General features: G+C 35.2%; 1 long non-coding RNA gene across 1 annotated transcript; it reads left to right on the top strand.

Moving 5' to 3' along the window:
- Positions 1 to 252: 252 nt before the first annotated feature.
- On the top strand, positions 253 to 4,307 carry LOC149779325 (uncharacterized). The gene is made up of 2 exons (XR_016415608.1): positions 253 to 365; positions 3,914 to 4,307. It is a non-coding gene; the product is annotated as an uncharacterized LOC149779325 (long non-coding RNA).
- The last annotated feature ends 11,403 nt before the right edge of the window (positions 4,308 to 15,710 follow it).

Raw genomic sequence — 15,710 nt, 5'->3', positions numbered from 1 at the left:
GGTGGGTTATAGGCAGAACCGTTGTCCTCATACTCATGTTGTGGGCAGATAAAGTTTAGTGGGCAGATTAAAATCTGCCCGCAACCAACGTCATCTTTATCTCCATTATTATCACAGATTTCAATAAAATAAACATATATAATCGTTTCTAGATCTTAAATATCCTACAAACACGTATATACTACACAAGTGATTGCCTTTTTCGTGTTTAATTACGATTTCTAGTGTATTGAATTGAATTATATATACGAGTTACTTCCCATTGTGATCTAAGGCTTAACAAGCACAGCGAAAGATTGACCCGGAAGTAATAACTTTCATGTCGTCTGCCCGTTCTCATGTGAGGGATTTCAACTGCTCAAAACGTAAGTTGCACGATGAAATTTGCCTATACGACGCCAACAGCCATATACAGGCAATATTTATTATTATACAAGAAGTAATGAGCAGTTATAATTCTTAAAATAACGCATTTGGAGTGATATCTTTTAAAATATCGTAATAACTGTATGCTAATTATTTTATTAAAAAAGGAAACAATATGTTCACTCCATGTACTGTCGACAACACTCTCCGAATAATATTCTGTCAAGAGGATTTAGAGTATCACGCAGATACAGATACAGTACAGTACAGTGAATGGCTCCAACACTCTGAGTTGGGGGTGGGGTGCAGGGAAGAGAAAATCGTGTAAACGTATTGAAAAGACCAATAGGAAGCCACTTATTGGTGGTGGTGAATAATCCAATACACACGTTTTTCTTCCTTATTTATATATATGATCATCACTTTTAGGTAATAAACTTGACACCTGAATAACATCAGCTGTACAATCAATTTGCAAAGTAATTATTTTGAAATGCTACTGTCTTGATAGGACTACGCCACATTTATATTAGTAAAGGAAAAACAATTTATGTATTGCATCAAAGTTGGACAGCAAGGGTTGTTTCGATTGCATCACATATGCCATAATTTTGCTGCCTACTGGGACAACCCATGCAACTGGAAATTACTATGTTAACTGTCCAGCATTTTTGTGCCAGATTCTATTGAAAATTTTCATATACCATAGTAATTTTGCAGAATGGACTTATCCAAATTATGATCATCTTATTGGAATATACTAAAATGTTAGGTTTGTAAAGTTTGTTTTCAAAATGAATTGTACCTTTTGATAAAATAAAATAAAAAATTCAGTATAAGCTTATTTGGCACTTACTTTAGACAAATTTCAAAATGACACTATTCCCTCTCAGTTACTTGGGAAGTTGGGAAGTAACTCAATGGTTAGTATGCTTGATACATGATCGTTGGGTTGCCACTTTGAATCCTGCACCGATTAATTGGGTTGGCTGTTGTGGGTCTGAGACGGGTTGTAACATGATACAATTTCTCCCCAGTTAATTGTTTAATGACTCAGTAGTTAGTATGCTGGATTCATGATAATTGGGTTGCCAGTTTGAATCCTGCCTCGATTAACTGGGTTGGCTGCTGTGGGTCTCGGACCAAAGAACTTGACTCCCCCAGCTTTAGCACTGAATAGTCAAAATGTCATGATGTGCCTATAAGCAACATTGCCAGCCAATCAGTTTGGGTAATTTATGCCCTTAATTCATGGCAGCTAAAGAAGGATTACTATCAGTAGTATTGGTAAGAACTAAGGTCTGACAAATTAATATATTTTGCAGAGTGATTAGATCAAGAAAGACTGTGTTTTTTCTTTTTTATCTTGATTCTTGTTCTTGTGTATATAACTTCTAAAGATCTTATGATACTTGTTTTTATAACAGGGAGAGTTGCCAGATTGCAGATGCTGTTTTTTTATTATATTTTTGAATATTTTATCAAAACTTTATATTGACAGTGCAACCATGCCAACACCACATTCTTTCTTTGGCACACCTGTTTTTATGTTCAGGGGCCCTCTTGGTACATCATGTAATTTAATTCTCTGGTCCACACACTGAGTTTAACAGCTAATCACTATTTTAATAAAGTAACCTAGCACTTTACCAGTTTCATCTGTCACACAACACCAATAAAATCTGATACATTTGCCTGCAGTTACTGTAGCTTGATGATGTACATTTACCATCATCAAAACTATACCTTAGAATAAATATGCTTTTCAGTGCAGATCGACTGTTGTTGACTTTTTTATGTTTGTAATATTTATCCAAGTATATTTATATTTAAAGTAAAACCTATTCATGCTGTTAATAACCTGGTGACTTTTCTTCATTATTGTTATACAGTGCAACAAATTGTTGGCAGGTGTCAGTTTTTGTGTTGTTGTTGATAGGTTGTCTGTTGGTAAAATATCTTGTCATTGTTTACTGCCCAGAAATGTCACATCCATGACATCACCTTTTGGCAAGTTGTTTAAGAAAATTATGTGTTCAAGAACAACTCATCCTCAGCCATTTTGTCCCCGGATAGTTCATTCCTTAAGAATTCAACCCTATGGCAATTTTAACATATTGCAATAGCATCTCAGGTATTTGGGTTCTGTGGATGTTAAATAAAGATAGACGGATTGTATTAATAACTGTTACTGATATATTCAGTGATTTCCAAATTATATTTAATAATAACAATAATGATAATAATAATTCAATTATAATAATAATCATAATAATAATAAAGTATGTTTAATAATAGGAAAACTTAGATATCATTTTTAAAAATTGCTATTAATCTACTGGTCAGTCTGTTTTTAATCTATTATATTTTGCTCATATACCTACCAACCAATTGAAAAATTCTTTCAGACATACATGCATGCATGCATACATACATACATACATACATGAAAAAGGTCCTCAAATGGCAGTGTTTGCTACACGTGACCAACAAATGGGTTCAAATGACTATTTGCCAACTCGAAATGTCAGTCATCGGACATGAGGTGTCCATAATTATCCCATGCAGTTATTTGGCCATCATGTTTTAACAATCGTTTAAGCACCATACAGCCGCAAAGCATAATATAAAAGAGGTATGAAAGCTTTTTTAATGGACTTACCAAATACCTATACTTCAACAAATGTGCAAGGATAAATATTGACATTACATCTGATCCATACACCATGCGCTTTTAACTAGATTGTGTAGCAGTGTCATTACCTATCAGACCATTAAAAAATATTTATTTTCTCTGTGTCTTTGGAGGCTGTTGGTTTTCAGACACCAAAAACTGTTTGCCAAAATAATTTTAATGCAGGATAATTTTGAGATGATATGTTACAAAACAATTTTTCATGAACTTATGTTTTCAGACACAATATCAAGAGAACTGTTTTATTTTCAAGTAACAGTCTCAGTGCTTTTATCAGTAATTGACCAAGTCAAATTTATCTTAATCAGTCATGAATAGGTACAAAATTTTCTTGGAGAATACTTCTGCTTACTTAGCAAGAAATATTGAATGTAATCATGAACTTACCAATAACTAATTACATGACAGTGGTCATGGAAGATATGCCGTGTTCTTTTTGTTTTGATTGCTATTTTTGTGCAGGTCACCACGTGACAGTGTTCTGTGTACAAATGAGATATGGCATGCATGATTAAATATGTGTATGATACTGAACTCATAACACTGTCAGAAAGGTTTCAGTAGATATATTATCATGTTTAATTGTATGTTTCTGGATATCAAAATGTATTGGAAGGGTATTTATGATTGTCTATTTCTTAATTGCTTGATTCATTTAAAACAATTATGATTGGTTGTCATTGTAGACATCATTACACAAGAGAAAAACAGGAATATCAGAATTGTAATTAGCAGCCATGATCCCCTATTTTATATCATCAAACAACAGATAAAATAATAAAATTACAAGGAATCTTGAAACAAAAGATTCAGCCTTTAATACATTTTGTTTTCTTTTTTCTATTGAACCAGCATATCACGTGGTCACACTGCATCAGATACAGTTACCGTAATGCCAGTATTATGGTCGGCAAGAACAACTCAGTTCTGACCAGATTTCCCTCGGAGAGTCCAGCTGGGAACTTTGAACAACAGTACTATCCAGTCTCAAATGAGTGCAAAGACAAACACAAATGACATTTATATTTTCAACCCCCCAACTGAACTATTGATAGACTGCATTTAATTAAGACTATATTGCAATGTCCATTAGATTTTAAAGACAGAACTTTATGCATTTTTTTATATCTCTGTGTGGCTGTGATTCTGTGAGTGTACACGTGTGTTTGTTAGGTGATGATATTTGACAATGCTAAGTGAACCAACTATATTTTGTTTGTAAGCGCATTAAATGCTTTAAAGAAAACACGTATTATTTTCTTGTATTCATGTATGAATTTCCAGTCATTTTCTATAGGTTTATATGAAAAGAGTTTATTCTGAATTGGACGATCTTGCTTTGGGGTGGTGGCGAGTGCACTGCCCCCCCAACCCCAACCCCCCACCTTTTTGAGTCTCAATAACCATCTGGAAATATGGCATGTATGCCATTGAAAGGCCCTGCATCCGTCTGTCGACAGCTGCTTCGTACCATCCTAGTGTCTATATTCTGATCCAATTTCAGTCAAACATGGAATATAGGTTTTTATCATCAAAATCTCCACAGATTTTGATAATAAGTAAGATGCATGAATATTAATGAGTTGATCTTGCACCCGATTGGCTAAACTTGGAGGCCATATATTTTTATCTTGTTTTGATCAAACTTGGAATATATCCTTACCATTAAGATCTCTGACAAGATTGTTAATGACCAAGATCCATGCATGAACATGCATTTGATTGGTTGAGCTTGTAACCACCTATTGAAGCCATGTTTTTTATCTTATTTTAATCAGAATTGCAATAGGGATTTATATCATTAAGATCTTGGATGGAAGAACAAGAGCCACATATATTAATCAAATAATCTTGCATGAGATTGTCTTGGATTGTTACCACTCCAAAGGCTATATTTCTAGTCCGATTTTGATCAGATTTGGAATATATGCTTAAATCATCAATATCTTGATCAACATTGGCAGATCCAGGAATGTTGTTGGGGAGTGTAAACAAGTAGGCATAGGGTCAGTAGGATGGACACTATGGTGGTGGCCCAGGAGGCAAAGGCCCTGGAAGGTCCTGCATTATAAGTGTTTCCAGGACATACTTTTAACCATCTATACGTTAAAAAAATTGCTCTTGGAAATGTTGCGGTTGTTCATGCTCTTTATGGTGGGGTGGGGGGTGCATGTCATTAAAGGTCAAGTTCAAATGAACAATGAGTGAGATCCACGCATATTAATATGGTGATCTTTCATCAAATTGGCTGATCTTGTTACCTCTCTGAAAGCCGTTTATTCTGATTAGATATTTATCTGACAAGCACTAAGGGTTTTTGCCATCAAGATCTTGAATAGATCTGGTATGGAGTAAGATCCACAGAGATTATCCTTTGCATCTGATTGGCTAACCTTGTGACCACTCTGGAGGCCAGATTTCTGATCTGAATTTGATCAAACTTGGAATATACGCATATATCATCCAGATCTCAGATGGATTTGATAGTGAATGAGATCAACTCATATTAATAAGGTGATTTTTGCACCTTTTTGGCTGAACTTGTTACCACTCAGGATATCATATTTCTGATCTGATTTTGATCAGACTTGGAATACATACTTATGTTATTAAGCTCTTGCATATGTTTGTTAATGAGTGAGATGAACACAGATTGATGTGTACTTCCTACTCAGACAAAATTACTTTTCCCTATTTTAATAACTACTAAAGTTACCGGTAGTGTACATTGGACTATTTCAGCTTCATTTCACGAGCAAGTGGGAGCAGCCATTTTGATCAACTGTCTTCTTTAGGCAGCCTGTTGTTTCTCTAATGCAACATATTAAGAAATTTTAGTCACATTAAATGAAAGTTGCTTTGAGGTATGTCCACATTTTCTCCAGTGAACGTGTTGCAAATGCACGTAACTTTACCTTATACCAGTCCCAGTTTCAGAAGTATTTAATCACCAGAACAGAACCATAAATATCAAACTAGTGTACACTTTAATTTTGGTGGTATAGGTGAAACATTGAAATAGTTAGCCTCTAAACAGTCCTTTTGAATAATTATTATGCATTTCTTCCACAGGGCAGTATTTGTTGGTCCCAAAGTCAGACCCAAGCCCTCAAACTCCAGCCCATGAGGAAAAGTGGGCTTTTTTAAAAATGCATATTGTATTTTCTCAACATAGCAAACAATATTATGCTAAAGACAGGAATTCAAGACATACCTCAATTATTCCTGAGATGTCATTTTTAAAGTTTACAGGTTGAATAGAAACAGAACAGATCAGGTTCATAGAGGTCAAAGGGTACAATGTTTCCTTCTTTCAACGCTTACATATAATGTTTTTAATTGCTCTTTATCTACCTGTCTGTTTTTAATCTATCATATTTTGCTTGTATACCTACCTACCAGTAAAACATATCTTTCAGATATGGTATACACACATACATAGATACCCATGGTCATCGAAGGCAATGTTTGCTATACTAGACCAACACATGGGTTCAAATGACTATTTACCAACTCAATATGTCAGTCATCAATCAAACATGAGGTGTCCAAAATTATCCCATGCAGTTATTTGGCCATCATATTTTAACAATTGTTTAAACACCATACAGCCACAAAGTAGAAGATAACAGGGGCATGAAAGCTATTTTCATGGACTTACCAAATACCTATGCTTCAACAATTGTACAAGGATAAATATTGACATTACATCTGATCCATACACCATGCACTTTTTAACTAGATTGTGTAGCAGTGTCAGTACCTATCAGACCATTAAAAAAATATTTATTTTCTCTATGTCTTCGGAGGCTGTTGGTTTTCAGACACCAAAAACTGTTTGCCAAAATAATTTTAATGCAGTATAATGTTGAGATAATATGTTACAAAACAACTTTTCATGAACTTGAGTTTTCAGACACAATATCAAGAGAACTGTTTTATTTTCAAGTAACAGTCTCAGTGCATTTATCAGCAATTGAGCAAGTCAAAATTTATCTTAATCAGTTATGAATAGGTTCAGATTTTAAAAATGCATATTGTATTTTCTCAACCTAGCAACCAGTATTATGCTAAAGACAGGAACACAAGACTTACCACATTCATTCCAGAGATGTCACTGATAAAAGGTATAGGTTGAATAGGGATGGAAAAGATCAGGTTCACAGAGGTCAAAAAGTACAAAGTTTGCTCATTCTTCTAACGGTAGTATAAGGAAGCATGTGAATCTGCCTTGTAATTTGTCCTTTTTTGTGTTACAAATGAATGAAAAGAAACATTTTTCCTACACTTTTCTTTCACCTAATCCAAGTTTATAATACTTCTGTGTTCTAAAACATTTAATTTCCCCACAATTAGAAACATTTCAGGCACAATACTGCACTAAACATTGTATCAACAACAGCAAGATAGGCTGATTAGCGTATTTTTTATTCATAACATCAATAGTAATGTATGGGTTTATTGAGAAATCATACATGATGATACGAAAAAGAGATAATTGCACGAATGTTCATCTTTGTTTTAAGGTTCCACTCTACCATTTCATAGTTTGCACAGGGTTTGACTTTTAAAGGAATATAGTTTCCCAGATTTTCCTCACTGGTTATACTGGGTATTTAAAAAAGACCTTTATATGTTAGGTATCATTAAAATAATTTTATATTTCCATTGTTTTGGTGTTTGTTGAGTGTAAATAGGGTTATAAATTATAGTTTGGCCTTACTTCAGATATGCACCTCTCAAAAGACTATTATCTCCGCTTGGTCATCTTCACTTCCTGGACTTAACAGGCAAATTGAAGAAAAAAACTAACGTTACTTTTGTATAGCTCTACTAGTCATAGACCAGATGAGCTTATGGGATGGTCTGTTGTCTGTCATCCATTCATCATCTGACTGTTAGCATGTTTGTTATCACTACTTCTCCTAAACTACTCTGAGGATAGCCTTGAAACTTTACACACATTCATCAATGAAAATGGTTTTTCTTGGACATCCAATATCACTGCCACAGTGGCCATCTTGAAAGTCTTGTTATCACTACTATTCCTGAATGAATTGTCATATGAACATAGGGTTTGCATGAAAAGACTTCTTATATTGTCAAGATGGTCCTGAATGAAAATTGTACCTAACTGACATCCAGTTTGGCTGCCACAGTGGATATCTTGAAAATCTTATTATCGTTACTGTTCCTTCATTGATGGACATATCAGCATGGGGTTTTCACTAAAATACTTTTTATAATGTCTGGTTTGTCCTAATTGAAAATGGTGCTGATCTGACATCCAATATGGTCATCATGGCAGCCATTTTGAAGAATCTTATTGCTACTGTTCCTAGATGGATGGTTATATCAACATTTGGTTTTCACTAAAAAGACTTCGTATGTTGTCTAGTTGGTCCTGATTGAAAATCGTGCCAATCTAATATGGCAGCCATCTTGAAAATCTTGTTATTGCAACTCCTGCTGAATGGATGGTCATGTCAATGGGGTTTTCACTAAAAGACTTCTTATTTTGTCTGGCTGGTCCTAGATGAAATGGTGCTGATCTGATGTCCAATATGGCCGCCACATCAGCCATTTTGAAAATCTTGTTATTGCTACTCCTCCTGAATGAAAAGTCATATCTTGAAGATATTGTTATCTCCTCTCCAAATGAATGGTTATATCAACATGGGGCCTTAACCAATAGAATTCTTATAATACCTTGTTGGTCCTAAATGAACATGGTGCCAGTCGCATATCCAATATGGCTACCACGACGACTGTCTTAATGAAACTGGTGTCAGTATTACATCAAAATATGGTTATCACGACGACTGACTTTAAATCTTGTTGTCACTACTCCCCTGGAATGAATGATCATTATGACACGTGGTTTTCACCAATGCACCTTTAATGATGTCTACTTTGTCCTAAATGAAATTGGTGCTAAGTTGACATCCAGTATGAGTACCACAGCCGCGAATTTGAAAATCTCGTTATTGCTGAAGGATACGGGAGATGGTTTTAATACTCAACAGTTAAAATGAAGAAATTGTCTTATCTTGAATTCCTGGAAATTCAAAATGTTCAGTAGAGCTTCAGTCCCACTGAGGGACTCTGGTTATATTTTATGTTTCATTTATTGTACTTTTAGAAGTTAGTATTTTCTACTGTCACAAAATTAATTTTCGCTATTTTAATAACTGCTAAAGTTTGTATACATTGGACTATTTCAAGCTCATTTCTAGAGCACACGGGTGCAGCCATTTTTCTATCCGCTGTCTACCTTAGGCAGCATGCAGTTTCCCTGATATCACATATAAAGACATTTTTAGTCACAGTACATGAAAGCAGGATAGAGGTGTTTCAACATTCTCTCCATTCTGCTTGTTGCAAATGCACACTTCACCTTTATATAATACGGGTTTAAGAAGTACATAATACCAATAAGCAGAAAGTTACATGTTTGTGCTTCCTGAATTCTTCCTCTTGCAAGAGACCGCTCCGGTGGCCTAGTGGTTAGAGCGTCTGCCTCGGATGCTGGAGGTCGTGGGTTCGAACCCCGGCCGAGTCATACCAAAGACTTACAAAATGGTACTAACAGCTGCCTCGCTTGACGCTCAGCATTAAGAGGTCAGTGTTAGGACTGGTTGGCCTGGTGTCAGGATAATGTGACTGGGTGGAACATCGTGCTACGTGTCTGCGGCATGATGCCCCAGTGCTAGACATCACTATAAATTGCCACACTGTATACATCGTAGCGATATGACTGAAAACATGTTAAAAGCTACGTTAAAAATCCTAATCACACACACACTCCTCTTGCAAGAATGATGAAACCAGATATACAAAATAAATTTTAGAATGCAAGATGCATACGTTTCAATAGAACAATTTATAAACATTACCAAACTAATCCAACTTAGAGATTCAAATGAATAATTTATAATTTATAACTAAGAAAAATTATGAAATATAAATACTGTTAGAGGAAATGTACAATTATTGACTAGCATAAACTATGTGTAATGTGGTAATGAAGAAGCTGATTATAGTTGCACAATTTGATTTCATGTAAAGCTATGTCTAAGTTTATCAATATAAATACACCAGGCACTAATCTGTCTACCAGTGCAGTGGTGTCATTCAGGTATCGTTACACTTTATTTTGCCTTCCAAGTTGTTTAAATGCTTTTTTAGTCACAGCCAAAACACAGACTGTTCAACGAGACCAGCCTATATACCGTAAATGTATTAGACATTCACACTCTTATTGTATCTTTAAAGTAAGGTTTACACACAATGCTGCCTCGTGATCACAACACTGTTTAAAAATATATTTGTATCTTCTGTACAATTGTAAACAGTTATACAAAACACTTTTACAGTGTATTTTGAATTTTCAAATGTATAATTCAAGTAACATGGAAAGTAAGCTGTGAGATTAGTGTAACATTAAAGTGTATCTCTCTCATTATTAGAGTCAAAACAATACTAAGGGATACACTTTGCAAGTATGTATTAGAAAAGTATGCCCATCAACTAACTCTGTACGTACATTTACTATAATATATCAGTTTGACCAGTGTACTTCACTTCTGGAATTATAGAACATCAATGCTATTACACAGCCGCCAGTGCTATAGTTCTGTTAAATTAGATATTTTGTGTTTTGTTTAATAATTTTTGGTATACTTGTGTTCCTTGTGATGAGATTGATATAAAACACTCTTTACAATACAATACAATTAACGTTACATACATCCTCAGTTTATTCAAGTAAAGCGGCTTGAAAATGACGAAGTTGCCACGAAATATTTAGTATGGTAATTTATCACCAAAATGTGTGGAAGTGTGTCAACAATGCAAGGGTAGAGTCTGATAGCCCGTAAAGTAGCTTATCAAAGCGATATTTAGGAAAGAATACCAGCTTTTTATTTTGCGTTTTTATACAAATCTAATGGCATAGATCGATTTAGATTGCCGAGAAACATAAATTATAGTAAACTTGTGCAAATCTGTGGATGTATATGAATAGTAAGACTCATTTACCTATAAGGAAAAATTACGTATCGGCACACGGACAGACAAATGAAGAGTTATTTAACTTGATACCTACACATTTTATATACTGTTGGATAGATTAGACTATATGCTTTATATATATAGTTTTATCGCCAATTTACATGGAAACATCGTAACAATGCAAGGGTACAAGCACATATCATGAACATTTCTATCCGTAAAGTCGCTTAGCTAAGCAATATTGAGGAAACAATACCAACTCTTTTATTTTGCATTTTTACACAAATCTAATGACATAGATTGATTTAGACTGACGTGAAACATATAATTTGATATCAAATTTGTCCAACTCTGTGGTTGTATACGAATGGTAAGACTTATTTTACCGATATGGAAAAAGTATGTATAGGCGCACGCACAGACAGGTGGAGACTTATTTAACATGATACCTACACATTTTATATACTGTTGGATAGCTTGGACTATACGCTTCATTCCTATGGTTTTATCACCAAAATATGTAGATAATCAAAGCAATATTTAAAAAACAATACCAACTTTTTTAGTTTGCGTTTTTATACAAATCTAATGGCAAAGATCGATTTAGATTGCCGAGAAACGTATAAATTAATAGTAAATTTGTTCAAATCTGTGGTTGTATATGAATAGTGAGACTTACTTACCTATAAGGAAAAATGATGTATCGGCGCACCGACAGAAAATAAAGAGTTATGTAACTTGATACCTACACATTTTGTATACTGTTGGATAGCTTAGACTATATGCTTTATATATATAGTACTATCACCAATTTACGTGGAAACATCGTAACAAGGCAAGGGTAAAAGCACATATCATGAATATTTCTATCCGTAAAGTCGCTTAGCTTAGCAATATTGAGGAAACAATACCAACTCTTTTATTTGCATTTTTACACAAGTCTAATGACATAGATCAATTTAAATTGCCGAGAAACATATAAATTGATATAACAATTGTCCAAATCTGTGGTTGTATAGGAATGGTAAGACTTATTTACCTATACGGAAAACGTATGTATAGGAGCACGTACAGACAAATGAAGACTTATTTAACATGATACCTACACATTGTATATACTGTTGTATAGCTTAGACTATATGCTTCATACGTTATCACAAGGCTAAATTGTGTGAAATGAGCAACTGCTTTTCTGAAAGATTGGACACTAAACCGTCAGTCCGAAACTTCTTTATGGTAACTATACTGCATGATAATGCATCACTAAGGACTTTGTGTTAAGCATCGTAGATAGGATCACAGTATATCATTGGCAGTTTTTGATTTTATTTTGTGGCTAAATCCTAGCGGCTAACAGTTCAATATAACTGTAAAGAGGGACTATACATCAAGCCTATCAGTAATGTCCACTTTGTGTAATCAATGTGAAATCTAACTTGACTCTCCAAGATGCCCGAGATCCCAGGAGGGAGGATGCAGCTTCGCCAAATTATCATACTCTCCAATCTGCCTCTATTTCAAGGAGAAAAACAAGGTGCACTTAATTATTATAATCTATGATGGAATTTGATTTTAAATTTAAACATATTTTGTTTTCCTACGAAAGGAAGGTTTAGTATCAGTTATGATTTACATCTCTCGGGAACTGAAAACTAATGGGATTCATAGGAATAACCTGTACCAAACCATACGAGTAAATAAATCTAATTATTCCAGATATTGTGTGTGTGTGTGTGTGGTGGTGGTGGTGGTGGGGGGGGTCGTGGTAGTTTAAATAATAACAAAGTTATATTTTAAAATGGTAATAACATGCCAGCCAAATAATCTTCGAAAAAGTAATACAGATCTGCAAAACTGTTCAAGGTATTAAACGCTTTATATCTATAGTATTCTCACCAAGTTACGTGGAAACATCATAACAGGGCAAGGTTGCAAGCACATATCATGACAATATATATCCGTAAATTCGCTCAGCTATGTGATATTGAGGAAACAATACCAACTCTTTTATTTTGCATTTTTACACAAATCTAATGACATAGATCGATTTAGACTGACGAGAAATATATAATTTGATATCAAATTTGTCAGTAGTTAAGTGGGGCACCCTAGGGACAATGGGACAAAGCATTAAAAACACCCCTGGGTCAATCTAGGGACAATGGAAATTTAACATCGAGAAAAATCGTGGGTCACTCTAGGGACAATGGGAATTTAACACAGAGTTTGGGTTTGTCTAGGAACAAGGGGAATTGAACATGGGATTTTTTTTTTTTTTTTTTAAATTTTTTTTAAAAAAAAGGGGTAGGCAATTGAAAAGTCATTCTCTTTTCGAGAAATATGGCTGGCCCTGAAAAGGGCCTTTGGGTTTCTTCTAACACTTCCACTTCTTCAACCATCTTCTCACTTTTGTCACTATTCCTGTCTTCTTTTTCTCCTTTTCTGGCATCCAGTCAGGATGACCTAGAGCTCTAAACTTTTCCTGAACTTTTATCCAATTCTCATTCAACCTCTCAAACTCTGCCTGTTTCTTTTTCTTTTCCACATCTTTTCTTTCTTCTCTCCATTTCTCTTTAATCTTCTCTACTTCTTCCTCCATTACTTTTCTCATCAGATCTTCCCCTTTCTTCACCTTTTCCAATCCCCATTTTACATTTCTCCACTCTGTCCAGTACAATATTTTTTCTAGGAAGCACCGGACTTTGATGACATTATCCAGTGCTTCCTTCAAACTTCCCACTCTGAAGTAAGGTGGGTTAATGAAGCCTCTTGACTTATTGACTTCTTCTTCAATCATCCCTGCTATGATATCTCTTGCTGTCTTTAGGCCTTGAATTTGACTCGTTACAAAGTCTTTCATATCTCCATGCCTCCATTCCTCTTCTATTCTTCCTAAAACATATTCTACATCCATTATCCAGAAATAGATGTCTCTCAATAGATTAAATAGAACTGATACTTGAGTCATTTTGTCTCAGTTATTCCTTAGAATGGTTCCAACATCAAACTTTGTGGGTTCTTATACTGAAAGCGCGGACGTGATGGAAAACATCCCCTAAAACATAAGATTGATCTTACCTAGATCATGACCAAACAACGCGCGGACGTGAAGGAAAACATCCCCACTTTTCTCATTTCATATAATATAACCCAAACTATACTCTCCACATACGCTAAGAAACAATAAATAAACCCATAATCTACTATTCACACAAACATACCTGAGCTCTTACAAACACAAACACACAAACACATACCCTCACACAATGAAAAAAGAGTTAGTGTTTATATTCACACTACTCTACCTACACACATTGGCAAATGGATGGTTATTTCTTTTCTAGAGTATTGGGTAGCCCTGAAAAGGGCTGTTTTTTTGGAACTTCATGGACACCTGGTTAATGGTGACACCTTCCAGGCCTGGCGCCACATACACATCTTGTCCCCCAGTTACTTTTTACCTTTTTGGGGGAGAGAGCAGAGGCAGAATATGTGGCTTCAGAATCCCAATTTTCGCTTTCTGGGATTCTGAAATTTTTTCTTCTCTCCTTTTCCTCCTCCTCCTCTTCTTTGTTTCTTCTCTCCTCCTCTTTGTATCTTCTTTCCTCTTCTTCTTTATATCTTCTCTCCTCCTCTTCTTTGTTTCTTCTGTCCTCCTCCTCTCTTATCCTTCCCTCCTCCACAATGGCTTCCGCGGCCAGTTCATTTAATATGCGCCTGGCATATTCCAGATGCACATGAAGTTCCAACAGTTTAGACAGTCTCGTGTTCATTTTTGGTGTTGATCAATCAACAAGGGTAGCTAGACTGCCGAACGAGTTTTAATTTATAGTAAAAGCGCGGACGTGAAGGAAAACATCCCCCTAAAAAACATAAAATTGATCTTACCTAGATCATGACCAAAAAACAACGCGCGGACCTAAAAGAAACACTCACTCACTTTTTTATGCTACCCATCACTATTTTAAAATTTTTTATAAATCACTTCAATAGACTATCCACATACGCAAAGCAATCCAATCTAACTCCAAATATACACCTCAAACACCAAAAAAAGACATTATTTTAATCTACTATCCACACCAACTTACTTAACCACTTACAAACACAAACACACAAACACACACCCTCACATTTTTTAAAAAAGAGTTAGTGTTTATATTCACACTACTCTACCTACACACATTGGCAAATCGATCGTTATTTCTTTTCTAGAGTATTGGGTAGCCCTGAAAAGGGCTGTTTTTTTTGTTTGCTATGGCATTCTTTTTTAGTTTCTAAGAATGCGATGTCCTCTGAGGATAGACTTTCTGGCGATAGGTCTGCTTCTTCGGAAAGAGAAGAAGAACTCTTTGGTGTCGATACGACAATCGACAAAGCCTCTGTCAGCTTCAGGTTGCTGCTGTTGTTGTTGTTGCTGCTGTTGCTGCTGTTGCTGCTGTCTCTGAAGTCTGTACTTCTCTGTCCATTCTTCTTTTTCCCTGTTCATTTCTTCTCTGAAGAGCTCTTCTATCAGGTCTTCAGTGATTTTTAACATTCTCACATTCTCTATTTCTTCTGGCTTCGGTATCAGACTGTGTCTGACCCTATGCAAATTCACGTAGGCTTCGTTGAGCTTAGCTAGTTTGGAACACAT

The sequence above is a fragment of the Sinohyriopsis cumingii genome, chromosome 17, assembly GCF_028554795.1.
Source record: "Sinohyriopsis cumingii isolate HCF-2022 chromosome 17, ASM2855479v2, whole genome shotgun sequence".
In the NCBI taxonomy this organism is placed as follows: domain Eukaryota; kingdom Metazoa; phylum Mollusca; class Bivalvia; order Unionida; family Unionidae; genus Sinohyriopsis; species Sinohyriopsis cumingii.
The sequence above is the reverse complement of the archived record's forward strand: the minus strand, read 5'-3'. Positions and strand labels throughout refer to the sequence as shown.